The following is a 20983-nucleotide window of genomic DNA, read 5'->3' as shown; positions in this document are numbered from 1 at the left end:
TGAAGGATGGAGTCCTCTGGTTCTCCAGTGGATGGTACACGGGAAGGGAAGGGAGTAAGGGAGGGGAGTGCGTCAGTCTGAACTGAGGTTGCAGGACAGACCCACAGGGTGCCAGGTAGCTCAATGACTTGTATCCCATAGACCCAGGGTTGTGGGTGCCAGGAATTCTGATCCCTGGTTACAGGGGTCGGGGAAGAGATCCAGACCTGTCCCAAGCAGGCTGTCTCTCCACTGCACACCTGCAGCAGGCGGGCGCAGGTGCCTTCTTCTGCTCTCCCAACACTCAGGTCTGGCCTTGGGCAGATGCACAATCTCGGAGGGCTGCTTCTACCTCCAGAGGCAGCATCTAGGGAGCCCCACGTGGAGGGTGCCTGCCACCTCTGGGTTCACCTGAGGCCCAGGGACAGCTAGGCACTCACCCTTTGGTCCACCCTCCCAATGTCCTGCTTGTCCCTCCATCCCTCTGTCCTCCACAGCTGGGAACCACGCACTGGGTGACACTGGAGGCAAAGGTGGCCCAGCCCAGAAAGCCTTTTTTATTTTTCTTTAAGCTGCATCTGAAGCGGTCACTCTGTGAGGGCTAACACTGGGTGACAAACAGCCCTCGCCCTCGGGGCTCCACACTGTGCTGGGGATCTAGCAGGGTGTGTGGGGAGGTCTGGTGATGTTTTCCTCTGCATGTCCTTGACAGCTAGGGAGTCAAAGACCCTCTCAGGGCCCACTGGCCACTGTTCAGCCTCCTCCCCTCAGACTTGTTAGCTGCATCTCACACATTTTGGCTGACATTTTGGTTACTGTTTGGCATGTTTTCTGATTTCCTTGTGATTTCTTCTTTGACCCATGATGCCTATCTAGCATCATCTTGTTGATCTGGAGATTCTGTGAATGACCTGTCGTTAATTCCACTGTGCCCAGGGAATGAGTGCAGCATCTCGCTCCCGAAATGGAGATGTGCTCTTCTGGCCTGACACAGGCTGTGTCCTGCCTGATGCATGTGCCTCATGCACTTAAGATCTGCATTCTCTGAAGCTGGAGGCAGTGCTTTCCAGATCTTCTGACTTGCTGAGTCTCATGTGCTTGTCTAGCCAGTAACCGAGAGGTGGTGACCACCGACTGTGACTGAGTCTAGTTTTCATTTCTGTTCAGTTCTATTTTTACTTCATACATTTTGCAGCTGTTATGAGATTCTTCGGCACTGAGAGTTCTGTGTCTTCCTGACAAGCTGGCCCTTTGCCACGGTGGAAGGGCCTCTCTGTCTCTGGGAATGTGCCCTGGCTGGATGTCAGTGCTCCTCCGCTGGTGCCTGTGCGGCCTCCCTGGCTTACACAGCCCTGGTGCCCGGCCTTCTGAGTGAGATCCTGGAGATGCAGGCAGCTGGCTTTTCCTGCCTTTTGTTTGAGATGTGTCTACTTCCATTTCACGTAGTTATGGACACAGTTCACTTTGAACCCTGATTTGTCTTTATTTGTCTTGGTTCTTTGTTCCTGTGTTCCTCCATCCCTGCCTTTTCTGGGTCAGCTGACTGTGTTTTACACTGTTGAGCATTGCTGATCTTGAAATCTGAATTCCGAAGCCTTCTAGTGCTGATGTGACACCAAGTGGAAGAGGCCACCACGCAGATCTGTTTCCTGCACAAGACGACTACCAATGTGGAGCAAGGTCACCTGAGCCCATAAAGTATATGAAACACAAAGCCATCTTGTTTTGACTTGGATCCCAACCACAAGACCTCTCATCATGTGTGTGAAGATTCCAAAATCTGAAAAAGCTTTCAGTCCACACTATTTCTGGTCCTAATCACCGTGTACCTCGTTTACTCCTCTATTGGCCTTTTACTTAAACTTCTTGGTGTTACCCTTCTGGGAAGTTATTCTAGGGCTACACATGCATCTGGATCCACGACTTTGTAGAAGATGTGGGGACTTTCCACAGGACACTTGCACTGCCCCCTTTGCTGTTGCCCTCTGACTCCCCAGAGCCTGTGAACTCCACTTTTACTTAAACGCTCCCCTTGCCTTTTACAGAAGCCAGGGGTTGCCTTGGGTCCTTAAGCTGGGACGTCGCCAGTGTACATGTTTTCTTGGTGACAAGGCCAGGGAAGCCAGCAGAAGACGCGGGCTGGGGGTGGCCCCTCCCCTGCAGCGGGAGCCAGGGCGCCTCGCCCTGCTTCCCTAGGCTTCCTTGGCTCCTTCACCATATTTCTCTTCTTTGGGTTGGAAACTTCCTGTCCATCTGCCGTGTTCGCTAGCCATTTCCTCTCGCTCCTAGGCATTGTGCCCTTAGGTTCCAGAAGTCCACGGGGTTCCTCCAGTTTCCATTTTGGGTCCTATGCGCTGGGAGGTCCCTCAGAACCCAGGACCTGAATGGCCGGCTTCCGTGGGCGTGGCCCTTGTGTGGGCGTGGCCAGACGCTTGGAACTGGAGGCTGCTAGGCAAGTCCTTGTAGCTCTACACGGCTGCCAGGTTTTGTTTGGGACTAAAACACCCAGGGCTCACTTCAGGGGAACTGGGCTGCGTAAAATAACCACACAAGAGACACAAATACCTTTTTCTTTGGGGTTGCTGTGATGGCTCCTCTGACCTTAAGGGTCTGCAGAGAGAGAGAGAGAGAGAGAGAGAGCGCACCCACACTTGCTGACCCCTTTTATTGAGGAGATGCTATTCAAATTAGGCAAGGGGTCAGGTTTCAGGGGGCTGAGTCTATCTTCATGATGTCCACTGTCAGCAGGTTGACTGACATTTAGGTAGGCCACACTCAAGGGCACAGTAAGATAAAGGGACACACAAAAGGCACTTCCATGGAACATTCTATCCCAAACACGGGCAAGGGGTAATATTACAAAGGAACAGGTGAGCATAGCTCCACCCGTGGGGCGGTAAGAAGGCACACCCATGTACAAGACACTGGTCCCTCAAACCCAAGAAGGACGGGGCATCTAGAAGTATGCTGCTGCCTGAGGCCTCAATCACCCAGCTGGGGAGTGACTCAGTCACATGCAAGGTTGGTCCCCCACACAAGGCCTTACCTGGACCTGCAGGGCACATGGGGGGGTTTGCTTCCTCGGGCGTGGCTTTCAGGGCAGTCTCTGCTGCTGCTTTGCAGGCTCGCTACTGTCCTAAGAACCAGCATCTTGGCAGACGCTTGTGATGCTCTCCCGCCCCTTGGGGTGCCGTATGCAGGAGCAGCAGAAAGCTGGGATGTGGCTCACAGGCCCCGTCATCACCAGTGGCCAAGAACCACTGCCCCTGCATCTGAGCTCCTCTCCCCCACTGCCCCCATTTGGCAGCCAGCCAAGTGGACGTGCTTGCTCCCAGGCTGTGATGGTAAAAGTCGGCAGCTTGCTAGTGCCCTGACAGCAGAAAAATGGCCATGAGTATAAACGTGGAAATGCTGTAGACCAAGCACACGTGGCTTCTGCGCAGAGGCACAGAGTAATCCAGCTTCCCCCATCGGGGTGGGCATGCGGCTCAGGCCCCCACATTACTGCTGATTCAAGAGCCACTGGGAGAGGAATGCACACTGCTTCTCTGTGTTCTTTCCACAGTGCATTCAGCGTATCCCTTTGTGTGGCTCTCCCAGCCAGCTCTGCTCCTGGGCAATGATTCTGAGCATGTCCTTCATAGCTGCATCCTAAGCAGTACAGACCTAATGATCAAGCAGATGAGGGTTGGTGATTTAGCATGTTCCAACTGCAGGCGCAAGCTGTTGGGGTGTGTGGAGGAAGGGCTGGTCTTCAATGAATAGACCTTCAGAGAGGCTGGGCAGAGTACCCTCTATATGGTCAAGAGCAATCTCCATGCCAGGACTTCTCCAGCATTCCCTGGGGGTCTTGGCTTTGGGTCGCCTATGTCCTGCTGTACATATGACGTGCTTGACCTCTTGTCCCATAGATCTGGCTGCTCCAAGAAGGGTGTAGTATCCTCCCTTCCCAGGGGTGTCCTCATGTAAAGCTCATAACAGGTCCCGAATTGGGAGGCCAAGCCCTGTTGACTCAGAGTTGGCCTGAGGAAGGAGGAGGACGGAGCTCTGTTGTCTGCTCTTCACAGGGCAGTGCCACAGAATCCCCTGCCACCAGTCTGGCTTGAGAAACTCCAAAGTCCTCCCTAAATATTCACCCCTCAGCCCCCTGTGCAGTGCATCTAGTGTTCTCAGTGCTGTGGGACCTCAAGATCTCCACCTAACTTGGTTCCAGTTCTTGTTTTTCATATGGACCCTGTAGGCCTGGTCACCTCCCTCATGTTCCTTTGCCAGCCAGCGGGTTGGTGTGGCTCCATTCTCTGCTATGGAGGCTGGAGTGCAAGCTGGGGAAGAAGAGAGGCGTGGGGACATGGCTGCATCCCCTACCCCACCACAGGTGCCCCTGCTTCTTCAGTGCCCCCACTAACCCACTGTGCCCTCCTGTGCAAGTTCAGCCTCAGCACCCCCTCCTCAGAGCACCTTGCCCTCCCTCTGCTTCCTGACTCTTCCAGCTCTCTTCCAGCTCTCTTCCTGAAATCTCGAGCGCATCCCGGGGCTGCACACCTGGGTGACTCTCAATAATGGCTATTCTTACTTCCCTGGAGACCAGAAGCCTACCCTCGGGGTGCTGGTAGGGCTAGCTCCTTCCAGGTCCAAGGAGAACCTGCCCAGGCTCTGCTCCCTAAGGAGGTGCCACTAGTGGGGACACCAGTGATTGGCAGGTAGACTTGCCTCTTGAAGTCTGCCCTGCCTACGGCCCTTATCATCACCTGTCATTGCATCTAGGGTCCAACCCAATCCAGAACACTGTCTTCTTGAGAACTGTTATTACATCACAAAGGCCCTCACTCCAAATAAGGCCATGTTCATGGGCTCCCCATGGACACAGCCTCTCTTCTGGGGACCACCATTTAACCTTCTGGGTGCTCATGATAGATGGCCTAGCTTTAGAGAGCTATGGGGGACCCCTGGCTCTGCTCCCCAGGGGAGGGGCTTCTGCTCTGGGCTGTGTGTCTGCTGGGCTGGAGGCTGGCCCTGCTGTGCCCTTCCAGGTCCTGTTGGCTCAGGCAGGCCACTTCCTCACTGCCCCTCACTGGCCTTGTCTCACATCCGTGTCCTTCATTCTGGGCAAATGGCAGCATGTTCTGGGTGGCCTGGTGTGTGGGCCATCCTGTCTGGGCCTGCTCCCCTGGGTGTGGGCCCTCTGTTTCCAGAGGTCTCTCTGGGGGTGAGTGGGAGCAGGGAAGTGGACCCCTGGTGCACATGTGTCTTGCAGCACCTCAGGCTGTCTGCCAGATACCACTTTTGGACTGTGCTGTGGTATTTTCTAGAACTGGGAGTGCTCTGAGCCCTGGCACATGTTGGGCAAGGGACTATGGTGCCCCTTTCTTCTCACAAAGGTGGATGCTGAGGTCCAGAGTGGAGGATGTGGCCAGCCCCAGGGCAGTTGCCCTTGAGAGTGTGTCCTCTCATCCCCACCTGGTCCAGTGCAGGATTCTAGGTTATATTTAAACACCAACGGTATTGAATTTGGCAAAGTTTAGTGGAAGTTACGGAAATCCTCTCAAAGATTTATCAGAAGGAAATCAGGAGCAGGCTACCGTGGTCCTGTGGTTCAAAACTAAACAGGAGGCATGAAAAGTGATGTCTAATTTAGAAAAGCATGAGCAGGACTGGGTGGGGGGTAGTGGGGGCCCCTGTAGTCCTGCGTAACCACCAGTGTCCTCTGCTGTGTGTGGCAGCTTGGAGCCAGTGCCCTGAGGGAGAACTGGGGCAAGAACATAGTGACCAATGAGCGAGGGGCAGGAATGCCACAAAACAGAGGGGAGAGCCCTGTCTCCTCCAAGCTCTGTCCCAGTCCCCATAGGAGTTCCCACCCAGCAGTGCCCAGGGGACCCCACTGGTCTCCTCCCTCCTTCTTGCCTCTGCTGGTCCTGAAAGCTTCAGCTACTATGAGCAGCTTCCTCAGACAGAGACGTCCTCTCTGGTCTTTCTGTCCTCACCAGTGTTACCGCTGTTTACTGGTGACGAGTTCTTGCTTCCTCAATGCTGAAGATAACACCAGAGAAGCAAGCCGAGGCAAGGTCAGAGTGGAAAGTAAAGCTTTATTAAAGGGCAGCAGAAAATTTTTCTCCCTGGAGGAAGAAGGGGACCAAGAGGTGGAATCCGTGGAAGGGGGAGGTCTTCCCTTTTTTTTATAGCTAAGGTCTTCTTTCAGCTTCCTGCGTTCCTGTCACACTCCTGTCCTTTGTTCTGTCATCTTGCAGTGATGGAATGTAGGTGGGAAGGAGTAATCTGGGCAGGGAGGGCTTTTGGGTTGCATCTCCCTGTTTGCTGGGAGCTGCTTCATTAACATTTCCTTGGGATAGGCTCTGGGCCTTGGGGACTTTTTCAACTCCCCCTTTCCTGGACTCCATTCTCAACATGGCCTTCATTCCTGATTTTACTCCATATTAGACCCGATTTACCTAACTACATAGCTCCCTATCTGTAAGTCTGGCTTCACCATCTCCGAGACCAGGACTGCCTTTCTCTGTGCCTTGCTGCCCTCCTGTTATCACTGGATAAGGTCCACAAAAGTTCAGAGGGAGAAGGAGACCTTGACTTGACCCTGATAGTCCTGGCTTTCACCACAGAAGGAAACATCAGGACCTGTCAGAGAGGCACAAACAGCAGGACCAAGCAGGACATGTGCAGAGAGAGACCTGCAGGCCCCCCAGAGGGAGGTGTGCTTTTGGGGCCCAGGTCATGAGAAGCGCTGGGGAGACATTGGCTGGGGAGTTTCACTCTGCTAATCACAGGAGTCATGTGGGGTCATGGTGGTCTGGCTCTTTCAGGGTCTCTAGGTCAGGGTCACCCAGTCCTCGTAATCCTTGTTGTCCAACACTGCCTGTGTTTGGAGCACAGCCCATCCCAGTCTCTAAGGACACCTGCCTCTGCTCTGTCATCTAACGGAGACTCCAGGTGAGCTGCATTGCTCAGGGTTGGCCACCGAGCTTGTTTGCTCCTGGCCTCTGGGTGTTATGCTCGAATTTGGGACCCCCAAAAGACCACCAGAGACCAAGATCGATGTAAGCAGCAAAGAGGTGTTTATTGCGAGCTAGCTCGGTCCTCCATTCGCACACAGCAACTGGTGACGCTGAGAGGCCCCGAGCCCAGGGTTTGCAGCAGTTTTATACATTCTTTGGGGGAAGGCAGGGACCCCCACATACATCACAGCATCTCTTAGCAAATCATCACACACCACGGGAAAATCAAATAACAACTCTAAAACATGATTAGTGTATCAAGTGGTGGGAAAGAATCTGGAAAGGATTATTGGTTAGTTCAAGGGGTTGACGCACTTAAAAATGATTGGTTTAAACCATGAGGGTGTCACAAGGGGGGTAGTGCCAAGCTGCAGGGCTTCTACTTTAGATATTGGTCACCACACCTAGGTGGGGCCATCTGGAATTTCAGATATTTCGATATCTTGCTTGTCTTAGGTGATCACCATCTGCGGCTTTCCGGAGAACTCTTTCTACAGAGCTTTTCTGTGGTATTTTCCTGACTTTAGGACTGCAGTAAGTCAGGGGTTAAGTTTCAGAGCAAAATGAGGACCCAAGTAGAATGAGGATGCTTAGGTCTTTCACGGGCTCTCAGGAGCTCAGCCCTGGAGGGGATGAGCTGGGAACAGACGTAGTGTTCGAGGGGCTTGTGGGTCCGAAGCCATGGTTCCCTTCCCTTCCTGGGGTCCCCTGCTTGCCTGTCACACAGGTGGTAGGAGGAGGAATGGAAATGTCACCCAGCTCACATCTGGAGCCTTCAGAACACCCTTCTCACCTGTGGTGAATCACACAGGCCAGGAGGAAGGAGACTCTGGGCTTGGCCCTGCCCCACACTTGGCCTAGGGTTTCTCTCTCCTCACTCCCTCCCTGAGGTGTCCCGTCCACCCCCCTGCCTCTGGTCTCCTTCACTGATCTCTCTTCTTCATGAGCAGCCAGGGCACCTGCTGGGCTTCCCAAGGACTTTCAGCAGGAGGATGCGAGGAACCATCTGGTGCTCCTGGGATTTGGACTTCTGCCATCAAGGCAAAGGTGTTTGTGCAATCAGAGGGGAACGTGACCATGAGGGACAGTCAGGGTGTGGCTGTTCTGGAAGATTCCCACAGCCTAATAACAAGGACTGCTGCAAGAGTCTGTCTTCACCAGGAGAAGTCCAGCCTGACTCCGGAGTTGGTGCCAGCAGCAGTGGTGCTCGGAGTACTTCAGGTGGCAGCTGGCTCTGCAGGGTCTATGACTTCCACTGTGAGCTGACTTTGGGGCTATCATCTGCCTCATTTCCTCATGTGCCTGTCAAGATGGCTGCGGAGACCTGGGATCCTGATCTTGGACTTCCCCACGGTCCTCCCCATTGGTCTCACCAGGTTTCTCTCCTCTCACCTGGCTTGTCAAGTACCTGAGTCTGGAGCCGGATTCCACACCCTCCTTTCTGGACATCCATGCTTGTCCATCTGGGACATCATGGTCAGTTCTACAAACACCCACTGGAGACAGCATGGCCTGCCCGGATCTCACGTGGAACAGAGGGTACTTGGTTATTGGTGCTGACATTTTTCTCCAGGTAATTCTTTGGGGAGTTCATTTGGGGAGTTGTGTCTCATTTTTTTTTTCTTTGTCAACATGACCAGAAGCCTTTAAGACTGCAGGGACAGTGGGAGACCCCAGGAGCAGCCCAGCAGCATCCCCAGCCCCAGTTTCTATCCCCAAGGACTGGACCCAGTGTGGGGCTGAATGACCCATGCCTTCCATCCTGAAGCAAGAGGCTCTGAGGATCACTACATTTTGTGATGCTTGATTGTTGTCCCAGCCCAGGAAGTAGAAGGCATGTCCAGGAGCTATGCTCACCTATTTCTTTGTAATCCTACCCCTTTGCCCTGTTTGGGATAGAAAGTTCCATGGAAATACCCTTTGTGCGTCCCCTTCTCTTGCTCTGCCCTTGGGTGTGGCCTCCCTAGATGTCAGTCAACCTGCTGACAGCAGACATCATGAAGCTAGACTCAGTCCCCCGAAACCTGACCCCTTGCCTCATTTGAATGGCTTTGCCTCAGTAAAAGGGTTCGGCAAGTGCCCTCTCTTTTTCCATGGACCTCTAAGGTCAGAGGAGCTGTCACAGGACCCAAAGAACAAGGCATTTCTCTGTTTCTGTGTGATTATTTTGTGCAGCCCAGTTCACCTGGAGTGACCCTGAGTGTTTAAGTTGTGAGGAACATGACAACCCAGGGCACGCAGGGAACCCTTGAGTAGAGATGTATGTTCTGGTGCTTTGGGACCAACATCAGGAGTGTTGCTGAGTGCTGCAGTTATGCTCCTCTGCAGGGGAGTAGGCCTAAGTCTGTCTGGCATGGCTCAGGATTGCTCTTCCCAGCCTCCTGCCCACCACACAGGGACACAGCCCATAGCCAGACACTCACAGATATGTCCCTGAGCACAGTGCAAAGTCTCCTGACTCTCATGGCCTTTGTGACCTTGGAAAATGAGTACCTCTCCAAACCCCAACTTTTCCAACTATAAAAATAAGCATCTCTAAATTTTCTGAGATGTTTTGTGTACTCAATGAAATTTTTGCAGGAGTTTGGAAAAAGCACGAATCTCTGTATAGTGTAACTGTTGTGGTGAGGCTGAGCTTTATGTACATATTTTGATCAAGGTGAAGTAGGAGGTGGTCAGAAGGCTTAACAGTTTCTTGAAATGCAGTTGATCATAAATATTTATTCTGTGAACATTTTATAGATTAGAAGAATATGGTAACAGAAAATCCTCAATCCAGGTGACATAGATTTCACTGAGCACCTTCCGTGTGCCAGAAAGGCCAAGGTCCTTGGGTTCTGAGCATCTGGAACCCAGCAGCCTGCACCCTGTCAGTTTTGCAGGCAGCTGGTGTGAACCTGGCCAGATGCACTCAGAACCTCATGCTCTTTCTTGAGGATCCATTAAAGCTGAGCCTCTCTGTAGACTCAGCAGGGCCTCAGGCAGCTATCTTGTCCTGGGCGCGCAAAGGCTCAATAGTCAGCAAAGATGACTTCCCTGGCAACTTTTGGGGGCTCTGCAGCATTTTGTTTCTTTCCTCTAGCCTGTGAGTCCACTAACTGTGGAGCCTAAGGATGGGGTGATAATTTCAGCATTGTGAGTCACAGGATCTGAGTGACAGCTGAGCTGTCTCTCTCAGCACCTCTGCACATGTAGGAGCCTGGGTCTGCTTGCTGCCCAGCACTCTGCTGGAGAATTTGTTGGGTCCAGAGGGCTGTAGGGCTTTGCTTGGTTTCACTGCCCGTCAGCTGGGGTTCTTATTCAGGACCCTCATGACTGGAGAGGGAGATGTTCTGCCAGGGAAGCAGCCTGGGGCATGCTTCGGGAAACTTCTGAACCCCAGAGAGGCTAGACAGAGCCTGAGCTCCTTGTTTCACTTCATGGGAGCAAGACACACAGGGTGATGCAGAGCCTCCTCATGGGCCTGCCCAGCCTGGCCACCCTGGTGGTAAGTGTGGTGACCATGCCCCGGCACACTGGTGGCCTGAGGTGACGTGGCCTGCCTAGTCAAGGTGGCCTGAGCTCCCTGGGGCCTCACATGCTATGGCTGCCAATGTGGTTCTTGTCAGTTCTGTGTGGATGGGCTCTGGACCTTGAGAGTGAGATGGGTGTCCAGCTGTAGTGCAGCCTGTGAGGTTGGTGGATGAATTGGTAACTACGTCCACTAGACACTTGGACCAGATCCCCAGAGACCCCATTTCTGAGCAGCAGGGGGCATAGGACCAGGCCGCTGGCCCCATGGGACAGCCCCATTACTGGCAGTCTTATTCCTCTTCCCCAGGCCCAGCTTCTGGTTGGCCTTGTCCCAGGATGGCTGGATACCATGGCCAGCACGTCTAAACTAGCAGGTTCTGGCGAGGGGCGATGGGAGATTAGAAGAATAAAGACTCATATGCACAGATTTTGAAGATAACAACTGGTATTGGGGGAAGCACTGCTCTCTGATGGAGAAGCAGTTCTAAAGAATCACACCAGCAATCTTTATTATATGTGTCTCATTAATAAGATTAAAGACTATGCAAGTGTTATTCTTTGTACCCAGAAAGTTACAGGGCTGCAACATTATGCAGCTTTTCTGCAGCTGCATTCTACAGTTGCGATGTGCAATGTTAGGAGAATGGTGCAGCTCTCCAGAAAGTCCATTGTTCAAAGTTACTGTTAGGCAGGCAGGTTCAGGAGCAGCGAGCTGGTGAAACATTGTGGTTGTCTAGCAAGAAGGTTCCTCTATCCCCAGGAGCTGTGTGCCTGAGGTCAAGGTCGAGGCTGATAAGACTCCAGCACAGAGCCTCCTCATGGAGGGTGTTACCATAGCAATTAGGCATCCCACACGTTTGCACAGAAACTTTCCCAGGCACCAGGCATGCCACAGCCATGAGGCCATCAGGGACCCCGATGTCAGACCCTGCTCTCCCGTTCTCTGTCACCGCTCTCCACAGCTGGACATTAAGGAGGTGGCCCCTTGGGCACCAGGTTGGCTATGGAAATTAGCAGGAGCTGCTCTTCCCCTGTGGACAGTGGAGTCCTTGGTCTACCTGCCAGCGTTATGACCCCGGGGCAGCCCAGGACCGGGAGTGTTCTTGGGGGTTGGCCAGCGGGGCCCTCCAGGGTGAGGAGGCTGTGGACTCTCCTTTGTAGGGAGGTGTCCTGCTGAGGGGCTGCTTCTCACTGGTTCCCCTGTGCTCCCACAGTCCTTCTCTCTTAACTCCAGGTTTCTCTGGGGAGGAAAATGAGGCCCCTCTCCTCAGTGAGAACCCTAAAATTTACCCTGTTAGGAGCATGAGATGTGACTCATGGTGCCCTCTCCAGGTGGGGAGAAGGACTCTGTGGTGGGAGTCATGACTTACATTAGCAAAGCCTTGGTGGCCTTAAGAGGACATCCTCTGCCTTCACCTACCTTACCCCCACCTCATGGGGCAGAGGAGCTGCACTGAGCACAGCCTCCCTGGTTCCTGGGTCCATTCCCCTGGGACTGGCATCCTGGTGAAGGAGCCAGAGACTCCAGGGCTTATGCTTCAGGCTGCCAGACACAGGTGTCAGGGCACCCAGCAAGAACAGAACCTGGCAGTGCAGGGAGGAGAGAGGGGCCCCACCATGTCAGTTTAAGGCCCATACAAGAGGCTCAGGGGTGCTGGTGGGTGGGGAGGGCAGGGGTGCTGGTGGGTGGGGAGGGCAGAGGCCAGAGCCCTGTGGGGTCTCTCCTTGCTGAGGAAGAGTGCCACGGCTGTGTCTCAGGCCTCTGCTGGTGGTAGCCTGAAGACAGTGTGGGTCCTGAGGCAGGGGACACCAGTAGAGGCAGCGAGGCTGCCAGCCTTGGTGGCTGGCAAGTTCTGAGAGTGGTCCCACTCTGGCCCCCAGGGATCCCTGTTGCTAGGCAGCAGCTGATTCTGTTACTTAGAGATTAAGGTTGTAAAGTCTGCCCCATCCCAGAACTTTCTGGTGATTTTGGAGTTGGTGTCTTGGTGCAAATGGTGTGCTAAATTGCCCACCTACTGTCTCCTGAACAGCAGCTTCTCTCTAGGCCTGTCAGGTCCACCCAGGAAAATTGACAGACCACTGACCTTGTCCAGGATAGAATCCACTTCTCATAGAAATGTCTACCAAAGAAAACAGTGAACAGAAATGTATGTGTTTAGCTTAGCAATAGCAAATGTGAAACAGACCTAAGTCAGTACTCCTCCCTGGACAACTTCTAACAACCCTTAAGAGCAAAGGAGGAAAGGGTGAATGAATGGTTGCAGGTGTTGGGGTGTGGGATGAGGGAAGAGGTTGTAGGGTGTGGTATGAGGGAAGGAGTTGTAGGGTGTGGGATGAGGAATGGAGGTGTATGTAGGGTGTGGAATGAGGAATGGAGGTGTATGTAGAGTGGGGGATGAAGGATGGAGGAGTATGTAGAGTGTAGGATGAGAAATGGAGGAGTATATAATATGTGGGATGAGGGATGGAGGTGTACTATAGGATGTGGGATTAGGGATGGAAGAGTATGTAATATGTGGGATGAGGGTTGGAGGAGTATTTAGGGTGTGGGATGAGAGTTGGAGGTGTATGTAGGGTGTGGGATGAGGAATGGAGGAGTATGTAATATGTGGGATGAGGGATGGAAGTGTATGTAGAATGTGGGATGGGGGATGGAGGAGTATGTAGGGTGTGGGATGAGGGATGGAGGTGTATGTACGGTATGGGATAAGGGATGGAGGTGTATATAGGATGTGGGATGGGGGATGAAAGAGTATGTAATATGTGGGATAAGGGATGGAGGTGTATGAAGGGTGTGGGATGAGTGATGGAGGAGTACATAGGGTGTGGGATGAGGAATGGAGGAGTATATAATATGTGGAATGAGGGAAAAAGGAATAAGTAGGGTGTGGGATGAGGAATGGAGGAGGATTTAGGATATAGGATGACGAATGGAGGAGTATGTAATATGTGGGATGAGTGATGGAGGAGTACATAGGGTGTGGGATGAGGAATGGAGGAGTATGTAGGTGTGGGATGAGGGATAGAAGAGTATGTAGGGTGTGGGATGAGGAATGGAGGAGTATTTAGGGTACGGGATGAGGGATGTAGGTGTATGTAGGGTGTGGAATGTGAGATGGAGGAGTATGTAGGGTGTGGGATGGGGGATGGAAGAGTATGTAATATGTGGAATGAGGAATGGAGGTGTATGTAGGGTGTGGGATGAGTAATGGAGGAGTATGTAGGTGTGGGATGAGGGATGGAAGAATATGTAGGGTGTGGGATGAGGAATGGAGGAATATTTAGGGTGTGGAATGGGGGATGGAGGAGTATGTAGGGTGTGGGATGGGGGATGGAGGTGTATGTAGGGTGTGGGATGAAGGATGAAAGTGTATATAATATGTGGGATGAGGGATGGAGGAGTATGTAGGGTGTGGGATGAGGGATGGAGGTGTACACAGGGTGTGGGATGGGGGATGGAGGAATATGTAGGGTGTGAGATGAGGGATGGAAGTGTATGTAGGGTGTGAGATGAGGAATGGAGGTGTATGTAGGGTGTGGGATGAGGGATGGAGGTGTATGTAGGGTGTAGGATGAGGGATGGAGGTGTATGTAGATTTTGGGATGAGGGATGAAGGAGTATGTAATATGTGGGATGAGGGATGGAGGAGTATATAGGGTGTGGGATGAGGGATGGTAGAGTATGTAATATGTGGGATGAGGGATGGAGGAGTATATAGGGTGTGGGATGAGGGATGGTGGAATATGTAAAATGTGGGATGAGGGATGGAGGGGTATGTAGGGTGTGGAATGTGAGATGGAGGAGTATGTAGGGTGTGGGATGAGGGATGAAGGAGTATGTAATATGTGGGATGAGGGTTGGAGGAGTATGTAGGGTGTGGGATGAGGGTTGGAGGTGTATGTCAGGTGTGGGATGAGGGATGGAAGTGTGCACAAGGTGTGGGATGAGAGTTGGAGGAGTATGTAGGGTGTAGGTTGAGGGTTAGAGGTGTATGTAGGGTGTGGGATGAGGGATGGATGTGTAAGTAGGGTGTGGGATGAGGGACAGAGCTTAGGGTTAGAGTTAGGAATGGGATGAGGGGTGTACATGTAGGTTTTGGGGGTGAGGGACAGAGGAGTATGTAGGATGTTGGATGAGGGATGGAGATGTATGTAGGGTGTGAGATGAGGGTTGGAGGTGTAGGTTGTGGGATGAGGGACAGAGGTTATGGTTAGAGTTAGGAATGGGATAAGGTGTGCAGGTGTAGGTTGTGGGATGAGGGACACAGGAGTATGTAGGATGTGGATGCAGGGGGTGGGGGATGAGGGACAGAATTGTTTTGTAGGGTTGGGATGAGGGATAAAGTTGCAGCATGTGGGATGAGGGATAGATGTGTATGTAAGTTTTGGGGTGGGGGATGGAGGTATAGGGATAGATAGATGGGTGGAGGTGCTGTGGTGTGGGATGCAGGGTGGATGTGTTGGTACTGGCTGTGTGGGATGTGAGTTTCCTGGGTGTGGACTTCGGCAGTGATGTGTGTTCCTTCTGACTGACTGGTTCACACTGTGAGTGAGGTGAAAGGGTGCTTTTGTCTGCTGTGACTGGTGCTCTGCTTCTTCTTACCATGCTATGATCAGGATCAGGCTGGACTATGGAGACTCAGGGACCTGTGCCTGCTTGTGGTGTGGGCCTGTTGCAGCTGGGCACCTGGGACTCACTGCTGTAGCCACTCACTTGCTCTGGGCAGTGCTGTGGCCCCTCATGGCTGCACTTCGTGGTTGTTTTTCATGATACTTTTTTTTTCTTTCAAAACATCCTTGTCACATGTCACTCATCCCGGGTTCTTCAACGTGTGGTCTTACTCACCTTCTGGAAGAGAAATAGTGGAAAGAGCTCAGTTACTCTGTAAACTTCTGCTAGGACAGTGCAGGACCAGCACTGGTATGCAGGAGCTTGGCTCTGTCCCTCACAGGCTCGTGCCCCGGACAGTGCATGGACCTTCCTTGGACAGCCTGGAACTGGCTCTGTCCCTCACGTGGCAATCCCTGTCATTCCCAGCACCATGTGGAGGCTGTGGTGTCTGTGAGAGGGAGTTCGTTGCTCAGGGCCTGTGCTCTGCCTTCAGGAATTTTCTGGGTAGGTGTGTCTGGTGGCTGGCCGTGTTTGGGCCTGTGGCCTCTCAAGTTAAGCGTGATCATTGTCTTTTACATGACTTCTGATTTTCTCGCAATGGAGCCCCGCCCCTTCTTGGTGCTTCTTCCCATTAGGAATTGGAGCTCAAACTCCTGGTGCCTTGGGACAGCGACGTATTTGGAGATGGGGGTCTCAGCCAGTGCTGAAGGTTGAATGTGGCCCTCCCCCAGCGTGCCTGGTGTCCTCTGCAGGGGGAAAGTGGAACACTGAGTAACAAGTAGAGGAAGACCACTGAGGATGGGAAAACAGTGGCCTGCAGCTATGGAGGGGCCTCTGGAGTCCAGCCTCCAGGAGGGAGCCTCAAGGGCTGCTGTGGTAGGCTCCTGCCTGCTGCGGGAGAATGCTGCCTGATGTCTGCCCCCACACATGACCCCAGTGACGTATGGGGTCAACGTGCCTGGCCCCTGCCTCTTCTTGCCCACCGCAGCCCACTCCCATCTCCTCTGTGGGCCCTCTTGGCCTGGGCCACCATCCACCTGCCCATCGCCCTAGGGCCTGGTGCAGAAAACCAGACACAGCCTGTGTTCCAGAGTGGCAGACACTGTTCCAGCTGGCCCATCCCAGGCTGGGTGCTCTGCCTCGCTCGTTCCTGACCCCCTGAGCCATGATAGGGTGCTGCCCACTTTCCCAACTCCTTCTGCTTCCCTCTGACCCTGATGCTTCCAGTGTGGTCCTGTGTGGTGTGGGTGCCCAGGTTGGTGGATGTGAATGAACCCAGGTGTCCCTGTGACTGAAGGTGGGGCAGGAAGGAGGTCCTTGGGCCATGCTGCATGCCCTGAAGGGGACCATAGAACCTGTCTCTCTTTGAAGTGAGAGGGAAGTGTTCCACACACTGGCTCCAAGTGGCTGTTCTCACCAGACACCAAGCAAATTGGCCCCTGTCTTGGGCTCTTAATCTCCAAAACCATATGCTAGATGAACTTTTCTCTTTAAACCTCTTGGATTTGTAGTTCCACTCTCAGGCCATATTCTCTGCTTTCTCCATCAAGTCCTGAAGATTGACTCATCTTTCGGGGATTCCTGTCCTTGGTGTTAGTGTTTGTCTTGAGCCATGACATGATGCTGATTCATGGTGCCCATGGTGGCTGCCCCTAAGGGGATAGTGATAAAAAATGGCCAGAGAACCCCAACCCAGGAGAGCAGCTGGAGGGCCCACCTGACTCAGAGAAGACCCCTGGCCAAGAGGCAGAGCAGGGATTGCTCTGCCGTAGCTTGGTAGACCCACAGGGACTCCCAGGAAAAATCATTCAGGGTTGAGACACATCCAGATGCTGAGTGCACTTGGACACTGTGAACACTGCCATGGCATGCCAGCACTGCGAGAAGTCCTCACAGCGGGTCTCATCCAAACACTCCTAGTCTTGCTGGGCCCCTCTGGTCCCAGGCAGCATCCCAGACTGTGGATTTCAGGCTTTTCCTTTGCTAGTGTTATTTCCTAGTGAGAGGCCCTCTCTCCTGAGCTCAGTCCCTGTACTGAAGTGAGAGGCTCTCTCCTGTACTCAGTCCCTGCACTGAAGTGAGAGGCCCTCTCTCCTGTGCTCAGTCCCTTCACTGAAGTGAGAGGCCCTCTCTCCTGTGCTCAGTCCCTTCACTGAAGTGAGAGGCCCTCTCTCCTGTGCTCATTTTTTTGCACTGAAGTGGAGGCCTCTTTAATCTGCAGCCAGCATGGATGTGAACAATTTGGTCATGTGGGAAAATTCTCAGGGAGTTTGAATTAAAGACACAGACACACAGTTTTACCTTTAAACCAGCTCTGGGATGGCTCCTTGAGCTCTCAGCCCTAAGTTCCCCTGCGGTCAGGGAGGTTTTACAAAGAGGTTAGCAAGAGAGCAAGCATCTAGGGAGAGGGCTTTTATTGGGGAACTAAAAACTCTGGGGAAAATCCTATCCAATGAAGGTCAAAGGGGTCAGTGTTGCAATGTCAGATGAAGTGATTGAATCCCTGGAATAGTGGTAAGGCATGCCTCCACAGGGACATGTTCTCAAAACCAAGAAGGGTGAGGAAAGCTCTGCCACATTTCTGCAACTGACTGCCTCACACCCAGCCTGGGAGGCAACTCAGTCATGTGCAAGGATGGTCTTCCACATATTCCCCCTTCTTTCTTTGAAAAAGCAGGTGATGATTTACTCTCTTGAGTCCCCAAATTCTTGCTTTGAAGACTTGCCATCCTATAATTACAACACAAAAGAGAATTAAGAGCAAATAGAACAATGCAAAAATATATCAGGCAGAGTTTTTAAGAATGTTTCTGAGGTTAAAGCCATTTAATTCTTTTAATATTTGATTAGCTAAGGAAGAAGGATCTGAAAAATCAGCTCTATTATTTTGAATATCCTGAATATGATGATGGAGCTCCAAAAGATCCAAGCTGTTATTATTATTTTGCCAAATACCCAATATATGGTTTTTAACCTCCTCCCAATCCCACAGGGAGGTATTGTACTTGGCGGCTGTAGCACACACATATTTATAACTTGCGTGACATTTGAGTCTTTCTTTAAACTTTAAAGCCGAAAGCTCATTACCTATATTTATGACAGTTGCCTGTAAGGTATATAACTTAGTCTCAATCCTTTCATCAATGTTTATTTGATTGTGAAGAGCCTTGGAAGTATTCTGAGCCAAATTGTTAAGAAAATTTGCATGTTGACTATTTTGAGATATAGCCACCACCGAAGCTGTGACTGTCAAGGCAATAAAGGAAACCAAGGCAACAACTCTAGCTATTGTAATTCCAATGGCATGTTTAGGTCTCACTAGTTGGGCATGTATTTGTTGTAATACATGCCATCAGCATACCATGGCTCTGAAATATTAGCTGGCAATAAGACAAAGGAGGGCTGATGAAGTATCAGCACTCCTTTTCCTCTTTTATATCTGGTAATGCAATTATTTAGATTATATTTGTTACATGTTACAATATATCTATTATCTACCCATTTAACTTTCACATTTCCAATAATTAAAACATAAGGAGATTGAACACAGGCTCATAAGCCATAGCAAGAACCTTCCTTACAACTCTTGCCCACAAATTCTGGTAAAGGCTTATCTGTAAAATGTAAAAATTCTCAGGCAGCAATTAAGTGCCAAACATCCTTTTGAATACCACCTTCACTCCAGGTCAAAATATTGCTAACAAATCCTGCAGGTGTCATAGCAAAACTTTTTCATAATTGTCTTTTATCAACTTTTGGAGACCATTCTAAAATATACCCACTATCTTTAGACACCTTATGTTGTACTGGAAAGGTATTTACACAATCTATCCATCTAGGAAAGGTGCCAATTTCTATTGCAGAACTATTAGGACAATTAGGAACCTCATGGAGGTTCTGCAGAAATGACTGGTTTGTTATGAGAAAGTCCCATTTTAATAACTGATCTAGTATAAGGTTTTAAGTCTCCATTAATAGTACAATTAATTAGTCTAGGTTTCCCAACTGCTGTCTTTTCCTCAGATGATACTCTTAGACATCCAGCATGTTTATCGTGGGACCAACACAAAGGTAATTGGGCACTGTAGCCAGAATAATTAAATCTAGTCACATGATTGGGAGTAATATGAGTATCTGTAAATCCTCCCATCATGAATGAGTCATTAGTAAACACTGGGATGGATTCTCCAGTCATCACGGCTGGGTGTACTAAAGGTGGATCTTAGAAATAGGTCCAATAAGTGTTTGCTTGACTCCCTTTTACCTGACAGCCAAGTAATGCTATTACCATGGCAAGCATCATCATTGGAGTCTTATTTCTCCCTAAGAGCCGAATCATTCACAAAGCGTGTGTTGTCAGTTTCTTCAGGTCTTCCCATGAGAACAGCTTTTCTGCTGAATCTTGCTGGATCATCTTCTTTTTTCAAAATCTCTTTCTTTTGAGAGAAGGCTTCTCTGAGTCGATCTTCAGTCATTTGAATCTTGGTTCTATTTCCTCCATGACTGATTGTGCATTCAGGCACTCAAATAGGATGAAAAGCACTTTCTGGAAAAATACAAGCATGACCTCTGCCCCACATAATCACTGGATATGGTCCTTTTCATTGACCAGTCCATAAGTCTTTCCACAAAACTCAGCCTAAAGGGCCTGTTGCTGTGGAAGACATGTCTCTCAGCTGCTGTGTAATCTTCCATGTCACAATTTAAAAAAATTAAAACAGGGCTGGGGATGTGGCTCAAGTGGTAGCGCGCTCGCCTGGCATGCGTGCGGCCCGGGTTCGATCCTCAGCACCACATACAAAACGAAGATGTTGTATCTGCCGATAACTAAAAAATAAATATTAAAATTAAAAAAAAAAATTAAAACAAACAGTGCATGATTGAGGTTACTTTTTTGGGGGGGGTCATAGTCCTATCCCCCCTTTTAATTTCTGTAATTGCAGCTTAATAGATAAATTAGCTCATTCTATAATGGCTTGACTTTGGGGGTTATAAGGAATACCTGTTTTATGGTCAATCTGAAATTCTTGGCAAAATTGTTGAAAAGAAGAACTTACATAAGCTGTTGCATTATCTGTTTTAATCTGTAAAGGACATCCTAATACTGCAAAGGCAGCTAGGCAGTGAGAAATGACATGTTGAGCATTTTTCTTTGCATGGGCTGTAGCAAAAATAAATCTGTTACACGGACAAAACACTGCTTACCAAATTGAGGAACATGAGTTACATCCATTTGCCATAATTGATTTGATTTTAATCCACAGGGATTTACCCCTGATGGCAGAGATGGAGTGTGAATAACACACTTGGGGCAATGACTTACAATTTGACGAGCTTGTTCTCTGGTAATATTAAATTTTTTATGTGAACTAGAAGCATTTTGATGATTTAAAGAATGTGAAGCTTGTGCACTATCATAAAAAGACATTTGCTGACAAACAGCTACCAATTTATCAATTTTTTCATTACCTGAAGTCAGAGGTCCTGGAAAATTAGTATAAGCCTGTATGTGGTTTATAAAACATGGTGCTTTTGCATTTGCACCACCCTTTGTAGGTTATGAAATAATTTAAATAGCTCTTGTGATGATGTGTACCCCAAAACTGAAGTTTCAATATTTTTAGTAACTCTGACTGCATATAAGCTGTCAGAATAAATGTTAATAGGCTAATTTGCAAAGTAATCTAAGGCACAAATGAGAGCTTGTAGCTCTGCTCTTTGGGCAGAAGCATATGAGGTTTGTATCATATGAACACAACTTAAAAACCTGCTTTACCTGAACTTGAGCCATCAGTGAACACTGTTAGGGTTAGGGTTAGGGTTAGGGTTAGGGTCTATTGGTTGTGCACATACAATCTTTGGAAAAGTAAAC

At 50.4% G+C, this 20983-nt stretch overlaps 1 long non-coding RNA gene across 2 annotated transcripts in view; it reads left to right on the top strand.

Moving 5' to 3' along the window:
* Positions 1–20983, top strand: part of LOC114105304 (uncharacterized) — a 55254-nt gene that overhangs the window by 3166 nt on the left and 31105 nt on the right. Inside the window, exon 1 of one of the 2 annotated variants that reach the window (XR_011709191.1) lies at positions 5176–8559. The exons of the other annotated variant lie outside the window; for it this stretch is intronic. This is a non-coding gene — a long non-coding RNA (uncharacterized lncRNA). Of the gene's footprint in view, positions 1–5175; positions 8560–20983 lie in introns of those variants that run through there. 2 annotated transcript variants of the gene reach the window in all.

Source organism: Marmota flaviventris, chromosome 11, assembly GCF_047511675.1.
Source record: "Marmota flaviventris isolate mMarFla1 chromosome 11, mMarFla1.hap1, whole genome shotgun sequence".
In the NCBI taxonomy this organism is placed as follows: domain Eukaryota; kingdom Metazoa; phylum Chordata; class Mammalia; order Rodentia; family Sciuridae; genus Marmota; species Marmota flaviventris.
Note: the sequence above shows the minus strand (reverse complement) of the source record. Positions and strands in the feature narration are given on the sequence as shown.